At 44.8% G+C, this 17,230-nt stretch overlaps 1 protein-coding gene across 4 annotated transcripts in view; it reads right to left on the reverse strand.

Annotated features, from left to right (window-relative positions):
* myo16 (myosin XVI) overlaps positions 1 to 13,853 on the reverse strand; it is a 107,992-nt gene extending 94,139 nt beyond the window's left edge. Inside the window, exon 1 of one of the 4 annotated variants that reach the window (XM_037110499.1) lies at positions 13,706 to 13,853. The gene's annotated coding sequence lies outside the window, so the exon portion shown is untranslated. Of the gene's footprint in view, positions 1 to 3,808; positions 3,927 to 5,944; positions 6,007 to 6,063; positions 6,236 to 13,705 lie in introns of those variants that run through there. The other 3 variants (XM_037110501.1, XM_037110502.1, XM_037110500.1) reach the window with 3 other exon arrangements.
* Between the last annotated feature and the right edge of the window lie 3,377 nt (positions 13,854 to 17,230).

Below are 17,230 nucleotides of genomic sequence, written 5' to 3' on the forward strand. Positions count from 1 at the left end.
GAATGTGTGCACACACCCACACACACACTGTACTGTGTACACACACTCTGAAACATGCCCAATTATACTCAACACCCTATTTGTTCTTTCTTTAGCAAAGCAAAGACGATAAAGTGTGACAAAAAAAGGTAAGAGTGTACATTCTACATGAAATGCAATGTTGAGATGTTTGCAGATATTCAATAGTTATTGATGGTGGATAAACAAGTGAGACAGACAGAAATAAACATACAGTAACTGGTGGGTCTCCTCTGGCAATATGGCCTAGTTTGTATCTACAGTTGCTGATGCCGTAAGAAAATCCAACCTGCAAAACAATGAGTTCCCTATCTTAATGTACTCCCCAGGCATTGCGAGTGCTCCAGTCTGGCTTTAAGAGTCATTAAAAAAACAGATCTTAAAAGAAAAAACGTCAGCGGAAGTTAAATTTCCTGTAACGTTCAGTTTCATTTACCCATTCTGTGGCTGAAACTTCAGGGAGAGAAGAGATAAGGGATCTCCATTCACCAACCTAATTTCAAACACTGTTGAAATTAGCTGTAGCATTAGCTGAATGTGGTCAAAATAAGGGTCAACCTTAAGGGTTCAAGGCTAATAGTTAATAGTTAATAGTGGTATAGAAAAACAAAGAGGAGGCAGAGTGAGGAAGAGAGTTTGTTTTCTGTTAATCTGTAAGAAAACTGTCAGTGTCACTAGTTAATATGTCTCATTAAGGCCACTAACTATGCTACAGCAATCACAATGCCACACAGTAACTCATTGCTCTCTCCATCTGAACACTTGTTATAAAGTAAAGTTGTAGTAACTGATTAGTTTCAGTAAATCTCTCTTTCTGTATAACTCTAAGGCTGCTTTACTCTACAAACCTCCACACAGTCTGTATATGTGGGCATGTTTAAATGTGAGTGTTTGTGTACAGGTCCAGTCACCATATCTGACCACAGCGTTGCCAACCAGCTGTCACCACAAGGAGGAACGACCTACTGCGAACACATGGATACAAACACGCACACACATAAGCTGACTTCAGCATGGTGTAAACACAACTGCTCATGTCGCTAAGCAACCTCCTTGAAACGCCTCCTCCCGTCCAGCGTGAACGAACAGTGAACGAGAGAGGCACAGAGCGAACTGAAAGATAAAGAAAGAAATACAAACTCACTGTGAAACTGAGTAACATAATGCAGTACCAGAAGCCCAGAGTGGAACAGCTTAGAGTTCACTTCATATTGTTTACTCAAAAAACAAAACAAAACAAAAAAAACCCCACAACCTACTTTGTTGCGTTTCGCTACGGGCCAGTTCTGTTCTCAAAGTGGAAACAAAGAGCGATCAGTAAGAGCTGGCATGGCTCTTCACTACTGACCCACTTGTGCCCCCAACCATGCCCTCCAAAAAGCTGGCAGACTCTCAGTCATTCACTTAGCGGAGCTTTTAAGCTCACTTAGAGGACATGCCAGCACTGCTTTTGATTGTCTTGACTGGAGCCTGGTAACAGCCACCCTGATGCCCCCAATACATACAACATGCCAACTAGTTGTGACTGGTGTGTGTGTGTAAACAAAGACTATACACACACGAAAACTCAGTGACCTACACATGGCGCACAGTTTTGTACACCTGCCAGGGACATTTTTCTTCAGTTTCAAATTAAACTGTCTGAAACTGTATTAAACAGCCTCATGTATATTAATCCCCTCCCTATTTATAATTGATGGCCTGAGCCTACCTGAAGCTGGCCACATTAACTTCTTGCATCACACACCTCCTCAAAGACACCTTCACAGCATCAACAGCTACACTTAACTCTTAGCTTTAACAACAACACAATGGGGACCTTGGAACTTAAGTCTGAAACAAACATACATCCTGACTGATCCCCTTTCACATGCCAGAAATCACACTTCTCCTGCTGTTTTGAAAATAAGCATACAGGGCAATGTGTAACATGGCATATTATGTCTTAACCCTCATAATCGGTAGGAAGGCACCCTCATATACCTGATAGGGATGAGAGCCTGACTAATGTTTGAGTTTTGGGGCCGATGCCAAGTAAAAACTAACAGTATTGACATATAATGGCCATTATACACACATTTTGCACAATAATCTCTAAAATGTGTTTATTAGTTTTGAAGTGTTTACACTGTTTTATTAGAAATCTGAAAAACAACAAGCTTTCATATCAGCACAGATTGTTTTTATAAGCTTGTGACAACACTGACTTTACCAATCAGAGTCTTTTTCTGAAAACAAAAACAAAAGACATTTGTCAAAGACATTATTGGTAGTGAGATGTGAGTTGCCAGGTCTATCAAACATTGCCTACAGTGGCCTCAACAACTGTAGATGATGTTCAAAGAGAAGCTGAAAGTAATGTTAACTTAGAAAACAAGAATGCTGTAATGTGAGTTCAGTGTCAAGGCTAACTTGGTTGGCCAAGTTCACCCTGGTTTAGATAAATTAGGAACGACTAACAGCTTCGCTGTAATGTACTGATCAACAGAAGCATCGATTTTATGCCTTCTTGCCCCCTTGCAGGTTGTTTTTTAGATTTACTCGCGTTCTTGAACAAAACAGTCAAGTCTGGTTGGGGTGGTAGATAAATGGCTAAATGCAAATTTAAATGTTAATCCGTCTCTTTCAATATTCTCCTAGGAACCAGACAGACAGCACTGTTCACATATGCCTGTGACAGGAGGCCAAAGTACTATACCGCCTGCTGTACAGTGTCCTTGGAGCCTAAATGCTCTGATTAACAACAGTGTGGCCTTGATGACAGCCACTGAAACGATGTGAAATCAGCAACCGCCACATACTCACCTCCACACTGCGGGACAGGCCACATTTCAGCAGATCTAAAGACCAGTTGATAGTTGAGTTGTAGTAATAGATTATGTTTTCCAAATCTAGCTAAATGTTGATCCTCTGATCCCTAATGTAATCGGTTTCCCCATTCTGGATGTGGGCCAGCGGGAAGAGACACTGAGCTAAGGGATTCTGATTGGCTTTGTTGTGACCTCTAGCCCCTCGCCTTCACTCAGACCATTTGTCCCGAAGGAGTCATCGCAGGTCAACTTCATCATTAATCACAGAGCTTGATGAATGGCACGGGCTTTGCCAATGAGCTCGTGGCAGGGTGGTGCACTGCGAAGGAAGACCACCCTTCAATCAGGGGAGCCGGATTCAAACTCCAGGGCTGGAAAAGCAGCTTCTCTAAGGAGACTTCACCAGCTCTGATTGGCTGACCCTGTACTTTGATAGCCCTGTGGAGAGTGGCAAATGACAAGACGACTGCCCTGAGCAGCCAGAAAATTATCGCAAGATAACTAAAAGCATCAGCACCTTACGATTCTTGACAACAACACAGCCACAAGATAAGTGTGAGTCTTTCTTACACAAAGACATAATATCAGATAAGACAGACTCATGCTCAAGTACAGCTCTAAAGTGTGACAACCTAGACACAGACAATAATTCTCATATACAGCGAGGATGTCTGACGGCATGCTGAAATCACTGCTTCACTATCAGCTGTTCATTCCCAGCCAGAAACACACACATTCTTCCACACTAAGCATCTCGTGGTATATTTAGAGCCGCGACAACTGCACGGCACATCTGCCTTCCCTTTCATTCCCTGTGGCACGCCGGGAGCACCACATGACATCCGTGCACACGACCACGCGCTGTCATGTCCTTGCTGTATGTCTCACATGTTGTCTGAAGAGAGTCAGAGTTAAATTCACATGCACACTCACCACCAGCCTTCACGCTGATGATGAGGGAGAAAAGAGAAAAACCTTACCGGTGAGAGCGCGTCCACTGGAGACACCAGGCTACGGAGGAGAGAGAGAAATGTGTTCGCCCCGACGGAAACCCAACGAACGACGCCTCCCCGTGCTCCGCCACCAAATCAATTTCACACTCTCTCACCTCCCCGCCACTGTGATGTCATTCATTCATCCGTTTCCCCCCCGTAGCCATGGCAACTCTGCCGCTTGGAGCAGTTCATTCTTTTACATCTGTCTTTCTCTCCCTCCTTCTTCGTCCCTCCCCCTCTCCAGACCCCAGTGAACCCAGCCCACTTTACTCCATCTGAGGGGGGTACAGTTACACCCCCCAGCGTCGCAAGCATCCACTCTCCTCCTCTCTACTACTACACTGCGGAGCTGGTGTAAAGTAAAAAAAAAAAAAAAAAAACTGTCTAGGACGGTGCAAAACACAAAAAGGGGGAGGTGCCTGGATTCACCTCATGTAACATACACGCCCTGAAGACTTTGTGGTCAAATAGGCATAGTTTTGTCAAGGCTGCCCATAAAGACAGTGCTGGCAGACAAAGGGAGCTGGGAGACACAACAGAGCCTTGAATAGGTGTGCCTGGAAATCTCCTGTTCAGACAGACGTGAGCCAGCTGTCTCAGTTGCACACAGACAAACAGATCAAAACAACACATGACAGAGCTTTTAAGTGCTGATGCACAGCTGTGTGTGTCTGGAACTCCCTAATACACTCAACACAGCCCAAACACTTTGCCCCGCAGTGTAGCGTGAGGTGATGAATAGTTAATGACCATCGCTGCCATCATTACGACGATGCCTCTCCGCTAATAATCCCCGTGTTGACCTTGGAAAAGAGGGGGAGGAAAATCTGGCCACTGAGAAGCAAATCAAACAAAGACACACACTTACACACACCATCGCCCTCCTTTATTCAATTATGGGCCGCCCTCACCCTCGGCCTGCATTCCCTTACCCAGCAAGCCTTCTCCTCACAGCCTCCACAGGCTTAAGATGTTCATCACTGCCCTATTTAAACCACTTCAACCTGCACAACTACCACTCGCAACCCTGCTGTTTTCATATTTTAAATCTCCTTCAGCATCTCCCCTCCCACCTGCTTCCATTTTCACCTGCAGGGCCTGAGAGAGAGCCACCATCAACCAGATGGAAGAGGGGCATCAGACCAAAAACCAGGGACAGGTAGACACATAAGTATAAAGAAAAATCAACACAATCACAAAGGAGACTGTAGTCTGGAGTGGGACAAAGAACACTGATTAAAAAAGTAATTAGAATATGACCGAGTAAATCCAAAAGCCTTAAGAGAGAGGAGCGTCTCCGGGACAGACAGGGATCTCCTCTCTGTCACATCTCTTCACACATCAGCTGGTTTTTAATTAGCTTCCCGTGCTTCCCTTCCTGGAAAATCTCTCCATCTGTCTGCATCAATCCCTCGCTCGTCATTCTTTATCTCTCTGTTGCCTCTCACATCATTAATGGTGGTCTTAGCCAACCGCCTGTGAAGTAACAAGTTCTCGCTTATTAGCTTTTTTCCCCCATTTATCATAAATCATAGTTTGCGTCAATTGGCGACTTAAGTGTTACATACCACAGTGAGGTTGTCAAATAAAGGTTTTGCTTATTTTAAATCTCTCTTAGAAGCATCATTTTAGAGCTAAACACACATTTTTGACAGCCAAACATCTATGCCATATACAGTATTACTAGTAATGGTACAGTCACTCCTCTCTGTAAACTCAATTGTCTGCAGCTTATGCTGACACTGACCATGATGCTGACAAGGAACCTTCACACAAATCTAGTCAGAATGTCATTTTTAAAATCATCCAGGAGAAGGTTATGTTTTCAGAAGTATGTTTTGGTGAGCTTAATTATGTTAACTTTCTCCCTGGTATGATAAAAAAACAAAAAAAAAGTTTGCTAACACAAGGTCCAACCCATTATATCCAATGACCGTTGCGTGTAGCACTGAGTAAAGCACAACAGATATCCACCAGTCTCTAGCTCATATCAGTGCTAAATCACTGAAAATCACTTTAAAAACGGATTTCACTGCGAACAACTCACATCCAGCGTCGCTAAATAACAGCACATGACTCTGCAATGACTTTAACAGGAGAAAACAATGATATTTTTCTGACCTTGATATCCTTAGGTTGCCCTCCGTGTCTGTTTGTCATACAGAAGCAGTTTAGCTAACGTTAGCATGGCGCAGTCAGTTCAGCGTTAGCATTATGAGTGAGTACTTTGGTTGTTTTACCTCGGCAACATTGAATTCTTCGGTGCTCTTGGGGACTTTCTCCCTGGCAGTACGAGACTCTCCCTTAAATACTGACACATTTAAAGTTATAAAAAGTTATTATGCCCCACCTATACTCCACCTTTTATTAAGCTACTTTCCTCAATTGCTGATGATTGCTAGCTTACTCTCTGGCCTGTGTCTCAACACTTCTACTATGATACAACACATGCTAAAGTTACACAGCAAATCTAACTAACTAGCTACCTGTGTTCTTTCTTTATTTACAGTAGCCTGTGTACCTTTTTTGTTTTTTCTTTTTTGCTCATGTTACTAAATATTTTACTCTCCCATCAATGAATTTTAAACTAAATTACAATCATCTAAAGTTCAGATAATATGACCTAATTTTGTTTCTATATTTCTAAACTGTGCCTCTTATATCTTAATTAAAAAAATTATTGTATCTGCGTTATATTAAATCTGGCATTCTGGTTCGTCATTAATAGTGTTAATAATTACACGTGGTACTTTCAGTTGAAGGGTTTTGTGCGTGAGCATTAATAATAACACTAAAGTTATTTTGTTTAAAGGTGCAATATGTTAGAATTCCTACTCAAAACAAACAGGGACCTGCATATCAACAGGGTAACCGCTAACTGAGGCTACCGTTAGCTAGTTAGCTCAGTTAGCCATTTATCCAGCGAACAGCCCTGCTGAAGAAAAAGAAAACAGTCTAGACCAGCACCAAGTCTATGCTGGTTTTTCGAGCAGGGAGGGAGCGCTAAGCAGGAGCTTTGGACAGGGATGGATTCGGGGCTAGCTGTTTAGCATGCTAACCTCAGAGGATATCCCTACAACACAAAACAGAGGCATCATAACTTCCAAACTGTTGTTTCTTTGCAGTCTGTTGATCATTTGAGTTCATTTTTGAATGTTTTCTTACACATAGCACCTTTGAGAGTTCTTTGTTGCTTTTAAAAGAATGTTGCTTGGCTTTGACCTCCTTTTTCGTTATTTCTGCTTTCTCCCAGTTGGTTTGATTTCTCTCTTTGAAGACGTTGGATTTTTTTCCATCGTTGCTCGGTGCGCCGGCTGAAGCCTGCTATTTTCAGCGCTGGTAAACACACTGAACAAGGGGCAGGCAAATTCAATTCATTTACTTAATTAGTCATTCTAATAGGTTACATCACTGGCCAGACTAGAGATCCACACAGTTAGAGGCTAAATGTTCCTCTCCTCTGTTTTACTGCTAATGCTCAGACGCGGCAGTCCGTCATGCCGGTGATTAAGCTGAAAGCACGGGGCCCTGGTACGTACAGTATGAACCCTGGCTGGGGACGACTCACGCTGCGTTCACAGACACTGCTGCAGCGATAGAAGCAGTCGGCAGCCTGGCCTCTCATGAAGCAGTTGCTCTCTGTGTGTGTTATTACTTTTCTGCTCTGACTTGACTGTTTTAGTTCTGATGTAGCCGCCGCTATACAAACAAGACACACACACACACGAGAGAGTATTTTTTTCTTGTCATGCAGGGAAGTTTTTCAGATTTACTTGCGCCTGGTCGTCGCTCGCATTGCGTCATTGCACAACTTTTCTTAACTTTCTTCTGAAGCGCTGCGCACTTCGAATCTCCGCGGCTCAGCGAGAGGCCGTTCAGAGTGACATGTGCTGAGAGCGACCGCTAGATTGATCACACTTGACCTCGACTTTACAGCTCTTTTATACACTCATCTGCTTCTCAGCCCCCCCACCCCTGTTAGGGTGAGGTATGCGTGCGGTCATGGCTGTAGTTGAGCCACACTCCCTGTGCTCTGGACCATGGGGTCAATTGGCAAATATAAGAGGGATGAATGGAGGTGGAAGGTGGAGACACAGTTAGAACACAGCGAGAGAGGTGGGAGAGGTTTCAGGGGTAAGTGTGTGTTAAATCTTGGAATTGAGGTCCACCGGGGGCATGAAATTACCAGACTACAGGTTCAAATCACGCCGGCGCACACAGCCTTTAATCCAAAGCCGAAGCAATTCCCTCCGCAGCGTGGTCTGAGACGCTGCTCTACCTACACATTATCCCTCTCTTCAGAGCTCTTATCTGCACTCGCAGGAACGAGCGGAGGATATGACGAGACTGACAGACTCGGCCCGCCATCACCCCTTCCCGCAGTACCTTCTCTTCCTCCCTCGCCACTCCGATTAACCCTAACCTAACCTTGATGGTTTTTTTCTCACATGCTCCTTAATTCTCGCCTTACTCTTTCCTTCGCAAATCCCTCCATCTCCATCTCATCCCCTCTGCCAACGGACAACGGTTTGACAGGGATTCAGTTGGAGATTAGCATGATAGTAACGTGGGAGCGTATCATAGCATTGTCATGGGGGGGCATCATGCCCCATTAGGTAATGACCTAATTTGATCAGGGCTGAATGTGAGAGATGACATGTTTGAAATCAAGCACACAAACATCACAGCCAGATGAGATCTTTCATCTCAGCGTAAACTCCCCCCACGGCTCCTCCGATGGATCAAAGCAGTGTTTTTTTTAAAGGGAATGCTTAACCGCTCCTGTTGAAATCATTAGCATGGCTCTGCAGCTGGGCTCACGCTCAGCACTCTAATATTCAGTGTCTAGCTGCAGGCGAGGAAACCTGGTAGGTGGACGACGAGTGTTTGTGTGCTGGGGGGCGGTGTCCGGCGTCCGTGTGCACGTGTGTTTAAGCGAGTGTGTGTTTAGTGATGGGTGCCGTTAAGTGGGTACAATTTGATACACCTGCCCCGCAGAAAAGGTGGAAGAGCAGGCCTCTAGCTACTCTCCCTCTCTTTCTCTCTCTCTCTCTCTCTCTCTCTCTCTCTCTCTCTCTCTCTGTCCTACTTTCCTGTCGTCTCATCCCTCCCGCCCTCTGTCCTCTTTCTGACGAAGACCTTTACCGTCTTCCCCTGTTAACATCCTCGCCATGTCACGTAATCTAGCCGGCGCTCCCACTCTCGCACGCCGAATCATCTCTGCAACACTCGAGTAACACATTTAATTTGCATTTGATTGATTTTGTGTGTCTCATTTGATTTATCATTTAAAATTTTGTCCCATTGATAAAAATGTCTTAAATGTGCCTTCATCACACAGGCTGTGTGTAGTGTATTGCCTGTGTGGGTGGACTAAATCTGGTGGATTCATTTATTGATGATTTTTTTACTTACTAAAAAATCTTACTCTTCAATTTTTTTTTTTACTTAATGTAAAATGTTTATATATATCACTCGATTTGCAATGTCTGGTCACAGGTAAAAATATATATATATATATTTCCTTTGCTTAACCGTGATAACTAGTTAAACAAAAAGAAATAAAACTTAATAACTACTTAACAAACTCACTAAATAAAAAATGTCGTTTTCCCAAGATAATAAGATAATTAATCATAAGAGAAACCTTAGGATTCATAAGACTGGATCGTGACATACAGCCGCTGCTCTGTGGGCTGGGTTTTGGGAGTTTCAAAGCAAAACCCACGTGAACTTTTTATGAATTTTCGCCATTAATAATGGGTGCTCCTTGATTTGACATCTTCTGCTTAAATCAGTAGCTGCACTTGTCAAGATGCCATGTTATGCATGCTGGCAAGCAGCAGCACTGCTGATCTAATAAACATGAAGCTATAAGGAATAAGGGGGAACAACCTTTTGTGTTCTGGCGAAAAGGGATTGATTTATCTCATTCTTGTTGTCTCTTGAAAACAGGATTTGTTTTATTTCATGATAAAGTCACAAATAACTTGTGATCGCGGGAAAAGAAATCAAATCTAACTCGTTATGAGGGGGAAACAGAGGAAATAAAGTGGCCATTTAGTGCTTCTATGCTAGCTATGGATATTGGTTGCTGTATATGTTTATGTGACAGAAATGATGAGACAAGCACAAATCCTCACACTGTTGAACTCTACAGTTTCAGTTAGGGGTACAAACAGGAGAGAAGCCATGTTCGCATGTGCTGCACATACACACAAATGTAGCCGGAGCAAGTCCTGGCAAGCCCAGACACTGACCCTGACATTGATGTCCCTCACAGACATTCTGTCTGATAATAGCTCTGGAAGGGAAACAAAGTCTGCAAGGCCACCAGTCACATGCCAGCAGCAGCAAGCCCATATTAACATGAGGAAGTCTTCTATAGAAAGATGAGGTCACACAGGGAACAGCCCCCCCTCCTCTGACAAAGACTACTATCATATAGGCCTCAGTCAACCTCTGTGTATGCCGGTGCACCTGTTTAGTATTGAAGCGGTGCAGTCCACTCTGCTTTGATGACATTGTTTCATCAGATGGGGAGGAAAATCTCCGACCAAAGGTTTTGGATTTAATCTTCGCCTGCTGGAAGTGGTCCACTCCCAAATAACATGTTGCTGCTGCTGCTGCCAGCAGCGCTTCCCACCACCTGTCATTAGCTTTAGCTGCTGTTTGAGTCGGCCAACTGCCCGGTCCCATGGGCCTCGCTCATTGGAATAGTGTGGGCTTTTCATCTTCATCTGCGGGATCATCTTTCAACACACGAGGACACATGAGATATCCAGGAAGAAGAGAAATTCTGATGAGTTAGGTTTTGGATTTACACCACCAGTTTGTTTTACCGCCATTTATGTGGCGGCCCTGTCATTTCAGTTTGATTTCATTTGTGTTCTATTTGTTTTTGTGGTGCCTTTTGCTCCGTTTACTTCCTGCGTCCCCGTTCTCCTCCCTTGCCTGATATTCCCTCCACACCTGTCACATATCTGTCTGGTTAACCCTTCCCTGTTCCTAGTGTTTTTCCAAACTGACCGGCTCCTTCCGTGGTCTCTGGTATCCCCCACTCATTACCCTCATCTGCACCTCATTCCCCTGTTGGATTAGTTTGTATTTTAGTCCAGTCTTTAGTTCATTCTTTGTTGAGTCATCTGTTGTGTTTTCCCGTTCCTGATGTTCCGTTGCGTTTGCCTGTTCCACAGTAGTTCTGATTTTCAGCATCCAAGCATCCATCGGGATCATGTGACTGAACTGTTGAACATACTTGTGAGTCTGACAATGTCAAAGCAGTGTAATTTGGCATCAGTGTAGTATTGAGATTTTGTTCTGCTTACTATGGTGTTACATTGAGTAGTTTTTCTATTGGTTGCACAAAATAAACAGTTTCACTGTAATATAATACATCAAGTAGTTTTGAGCAAAAATAAGCTATTGGACCAATCAACATTCAAAATGCAGTATGTAAGATCGGCCACCTCTTGAGTTCATACAAACAGGGGGCAGTCTATCACCAGAGTTAGCATGAACTCCTGCTAACTGTATCTGCCATTAGCTGATTAGCTCAGTCAGCTGTGCAGCTAGTGGTCCGGACTGGCCAGAGCTAGCTGGTTAGCTTGCCTTCTTCAGCTGGTATCTCTGACCACATAGATATCTTTGACATAATGTCAAAACTCCTATTTCTTCCCATTCCGTCTGAAATTTTCTCTTCATTTTTGAATGTTTTAAACTAAAATTTGTAGTATTTGCACATTTGAAGACAAATGCACTAATAGACATGGTTCCCTTTGTTTCTAGTCGAATGAACGCCTCTCAGAGACCTCGCACATCTCCAGTCACAAACGACATCTGTCTCAAGTTCACCAATTATAAATTGCGCATATTGGTGTGGATTACAATTTGCACTAATCAGCTTTGTGGGCGAAACAAATCTATGGCTTCCCCAGATGAGCGGTAACCCCCTTAATCCCATCCCACCCCCACTCCTGTCTGCTCAGTCAGCTGTCTGCCTTCTGACGTCAGGCGCATGAAATGCATCTATCCACCAAGTGACTGTGTGTATGTATGCATGTGGTCTTTTTCTGAAGGGGGTGGGGTGGGGGGGGTGTCCATCAGAGGAAATCCAGTAAGCGTGGTAACCAGTCACTCCCATCTAAGAATAGGTCAACTGGTGGAGAGACCAAGAGTTAGTATGTATGTAGACAAAGGCTTGTGACTGACAGGAGGCCCATGGTTAGCCAACAGGACATTCTTTAGACTGATCAGACAGAAATATCCCAGGTAACAGGTGGACGCTGTCTTTTCTCATGCAGCTGTGGCATTCACGACCACACCGCACCACCTCCGCGAGCAAGTACTCCCCTCTTTAATCATGCATAAAAGGTGCCATTTAAAATCTCGCCAGAGCCGCAGGACCTCGGCGTTGCAACGCAGCCGGTGGGCTGCTTTACATGAGTGAAACAGTGGGAGGGGGCTGTATATTCCTCGAACACCTCTGGAGCTCTGACAGCGGCAGATCCATCAAAGAGCTTTTCTTGCAGCTTTTCTTTGCATCCTCCTCCTCCTCCTCCTCCTCTTCGTCATCGTCCTCTGTTGCTCATAAATCAACCCATAATTATCAGGGCGGGTGGTGACTAAGTCTTGAGACCATGTGGCTCAACAGCTGACCACAGCACAGGGGACCGGGCTGCGTCCACACACACAGGCCCGCAGACTACAGCCCCTCTCTGCCGGGATACACCCACAGACCAGCGCAGCACGCTCCGTGTTCCAAACAAGAAAAATGTGAAAGGAGAGAGGCAAGCCAGAGGGAAACAGCTGGAAAATGGCACTGTGGAAGCGCACGGCCGAGATAATCTTTTCAGTTTAAAGGGAGAGTGATACCTCCGTGTGACGCCGGCAGACACAGAGGCCTGCAATCTGGCTGAGCAGGGGGACAGATGGGTGTAGCACACACGCACACACACACACACACACACACACACACACACACACAATAAGAAGGGGGGCTGTGAGTGAAATCGCTGGTCCTCCTTGCACATCAGTTTACCGTGATTGATTTTTTTTTTTTTTACACACTGTTTAACAGTTATCATACCTTCCCAAGGGTTTAACACCAACAAGTTCAACCCACACGCACACACACACACACACACACACACACACACACACACACAGACTTGTACACACACTTGTACACTGTCAGTGGTCTGAATGAGCCCATCTGTGAGTGCCTGCGAAACAAAAGCAGAGTTTTGTGGGGTGACACAGGCAGAGTTATGTCTGCCCACGACACTGCTTCTGTCTCTACCTTTGTCCCTCCTCTGTCTCACTGACTCCCTGTAAACACAGCTGTACACATCGCACAACCAACACATGGCGTTTGGGTGAGAGCCGCCCAAGGTCCTCCGAAACTGGGACTATTCCCAACTGATGTTCAGCACACCCCCAAAGGCCTTTTGAGAGGAGTGTGTGTATGTGTGTGCAGTGAACAGGCAAAACCTGTTTTCCCTCTTTTTTTTTTTTCATTTTTTTTTTTTTTCTGCACTGCCAGCCGGCACACATGCAACATCTCAGGGCAAACAACAGCGTGCGAGACGGGGAAAAACGGAAAAGAAACAAAGGCGAGTGAACACTGGCCACTGAGAAGAAGAATAATGGTCTTTCCCTGGTAAAACACACAAAGTAGAGGATAGAAAGGATGGATAGAAAAGGATAGAAAACAGAGGTACGTGATGTTTGTTCAGTTAAGGAAACAAAGTCATGCAACATCAAAGTGAGAATAAATCGCCAGTGGACAAAACATAGTGCCACCAGGCCTCATGTAAACACCCAGAAGCTCACACACACACACACACACACACACCAAAGAGGACACAAGTGGCACCGTACCTCACTGTAACACCTCCCTCGTAGTTCTTGATGCTTTCTTGCCAGCTAGGAAATAACATCCAGAGACAATCTGGTCTCAGCTGCACAAAGATCTGAAACACTCAGAGAGCGAGCGAGAGAGAAATCAACTCCCAGCTCTCTCTACACATCTACACCCATAGGCTACAATCCTCCACAGACATCCCATCACAGAGATGGAGAGAGGGAGAGAGAGAGAGAGAAGGGGGGAGAGAGGGGAGGGTGCCAGTTTGGGTGAATTAGGAGGGGGAGTAGTTGAAAGGGAGAGAGAGCATGAGTCAGTGATAGAGAAAGAGAGAGAGAGTGAGAGAGAGAGAGATTTAGGAGTTTGTCAGCGAGCGAGCGAGCATGTTTGTGAGAGAGAAAAACAGAAAGCGAGTGAGACGGGAGTTTAAAATCTCTAATTACAACTGCTTATCACAGGCCCAGAAGCAGCTGGTGGGAGTGAGTGACACAGGACTTTATATACACACTACACTCTGTTGCGCTTGTATTGTGTGTGTGTGTGTGTGTGTGTGTGTGTGTGTGTGTGTGTGTGTGTGTGTGTGTGTGTGTGTGTGTGTGTGCTGTGTTAGTATGAGGGGGAGGAGAAGCAAACACTCAAACAATGGGCTGAAAGTGAAACCGTGTAGTGAAAGCAGGAGGACAAAAAAGCAGATATGCCGAGCAACAGGACAATTACCAACTTAGCCCCCCCCCTTCCCATCATGCCACTGGATGGACTGCCAGGAAGTGGTGTGCAGACAGCCATGGTCACCAGAGGAAGAATCCTTTGTTGGACTTCCATCCCCTGACTTGGGTTGTCACCATGAGGTTCATGTGTTTTTTAAAAGCTGAGTCATAAGACATAATTCAGATTCATCCTCTGGGGATAATGAATGTCTTTTCAAATGTCATGTTATTGAACCTTTGTTGAAATATTTCCTCAAAGTTGAGTTCATCTCAGTATGAACATTCAGTCATTACCTACTCTCCCTCCTGCAGCTGGAACGACAGAGGAGGTTTCAGTCCACAAAGCATTTCTGGAGCTCTACAGCAAAAAGGTATTGCAGCATTCTCCCAAACAATTCAAGCAGATTGGGACTTGTTTTAAAACAGTAGAAAAAAGACAGTAAAAAACATGAAATGGCTCCATACAGCTGTCCTGGCATAATCCTCAGTCTCAGGGAGCTTCAAGATCCCAAACTGACCTTAAAAGACACCCTTGATGAGCGGTGGAGCTCACGTGCCAACTTTAGACGGGTTGCCAGCTGATGGCTGCTTTAGACTTTGACCCAAAAAGCGGTTAGAGAATGTCTTTTCAAATCATTTGAGATCTCAGGACATTTGAATTGGCTTCTCTGTCATGCTCCATTTACTATGATGTCATAGTATAGACTGACCCCTAATGTATTACACTGCATGTTGTGCATACAAACACAGATGAGTCGTGTCCACAAGCTGAACAGAACTGTTTTCATTTGATGATGCATAAATATGTCAGAAGTGCGAGTAAACAGTTTATACTGCGGCTTTCACATCTGTTGATTTGTGGAGCGGACATCTTGAATTTCGTGTCGGGTTGGTGAGGTGCGTCTGACTTTCCAAGTGGGAGATCCAACTTCGGGGGGGCCTTCTATGTGAAAGTGCTATCGGGGGGCTCAGAAATTCCAATAAATTCCAATTTCTGGCATATTTTTGCCACTGGAATATCAGAAATAATTAAATGGTGGCTGTGGCTCAGGGGTGGAGCCAGCGTCTGAAGGTCTGGTCTGAAGGTCTATCTGAAGGTTGCTGGTTCGATTCCCCTGGTCTGCATGTTCAAGAGTCCTTGGGCAAGATACTGAGCCCCAAACCTTGCATGTTGCATGACAGCATCTGCCATCAGTGTATGAATTACTGTAAGTCATCTAATAAATGCCCTAAACATGCAAAGATGTATTACATGAAGTTACAATTACCTAAAAATGCATTTGTGCTTTTTGTGTTTTTAAATGAACTTGCAGAGAGATCAGGGTGTGCAGCATGAGTATAAACACACGGTTAATATTTACAGCACACACTGCAAATGTGTGTGAGGGGTGGGAAGCAATTTAGCACGACACAACAGCAGCCCTAGATAAATGTCTCTGGCTGTGTGTGTGTGTGTGTGTGTGTGTGTGTGTGTGTCTGCCAAAGCTGCATCTTGTAGCCATCATGCAGAGAGGAGTGTGGGAGCCAGGAGATGGAGAGAGGAAGGGGGGGGAGGCAGAGTTGTGGTGAACCAAAATCCTTCCCCTTCTCTCATCCATTTGATGTCCTTCCTCTCCTCTGTAATAGGCTGATGTCCTTGAGAAGAAGAAGGCCATCAGAAAAAGAAGAAAGCTTCATCAAAATGAGCTCGTACAGAACTTTTATAAATCTAGCCTTTCCTTGCACTTTTCTCGCACACGTGCACATCGCACTCCCGGCGCTTCAGCGTCAGTTTGATTCCAGGCAGAGGCAGAACCACATGAATTATAGATCAGCTTATATTCCAGCAGATCCTCTGTAGTCAGGGGGAGTACGGAACGTTAACGCTGTTAAAAAACAAATAAAGCCTCTCGTTCTGCTGGGTCAGTCGCGTTTTTTTCCCAGATCAAAAACAATTAGCGTCTCCTCGGGCTCAATCGATTAAAAATCTACAGCATGGTGGCCACTGAACCCGCGGTTTAGACATTGGGAGTAACGGATGGCTCAATCCAGTTTGTTGATAAACCAAATCCTCACTTAAATGAGAAATCCACGCAGTGCTGCTGCCAGTTCAGCTGCCGGGCTCTGGATCAGCCTGATTACTTTGGGCTGACTGCAGCAGATCAAAGTAATCCCCCAATACTCGAGTTGTACGGACATGGAACAGCCGTGTAGTACACTGCAGCACGGTGAGACCGCGTGACGGCTGTATGTTTTGTGAGTATTTAGGGATGGTAATGAAGGTTCATGCGTGCCTATTTGTGTCTGTGTGCAAGTCTGCGTCCAGATGCTGCAGTGTGAGTGTTTTTTATGGTGTTTCGCTGCAGAGAAGGAGCATGCTGGGTTTTATAATCAGGATTCAGGCATCACCTTAAGCCCCTGTCATCAGTCAGACCTGTCCTGAAGCCACCAAACAGCGATGGGGGGAGGGGGGAGGAAGTGAAAGGACACATGGGGACACGGAGAGGCTAAGGTCTCCCTTTTAAGCGATGTAGACAGAAAAATAGAGAAACGAAGACGACAGAGGCCAAGGGACTGAGACGGATGGTTCCACCGTATCTGATTAAAAGGAAATCTAAAAGTGCAAACCCGACACTTCTGCTTTTGCTCAGGAGATCACGATAAAGTAAAAGATCTGTGCACATAAAGGGCCAACTTCTCTTCAGTTTTGAGCTCAATGTTCAGGTGTGACATATCAAGATGCTGACTAAACATCATGGTTAGTGCACAGGTGTGCCTTGGACTGTAAAATGTGCAGTTGTAACACAAAACACAGTGCCACAGATGTTGCAGATGTTTTATGGGAGCGTGCGGTTG

Source organism: Acanthopagrus latus, chromosome 9, assembly GCF_904848185.1.
Source record: "Acanthopagrus latus isolate v.2019 chromosome 9, fAcaLat1.1, whole genome shotgun sequence".
In the NCBI taxonomy this organism is placed as follows: domain Eukaryota; kingdom Metazoa; phylum Chordata; class Actinopteri; order Spariformes; family Sparidae; genus Acanthopagrus; species Acanthopagrus latus.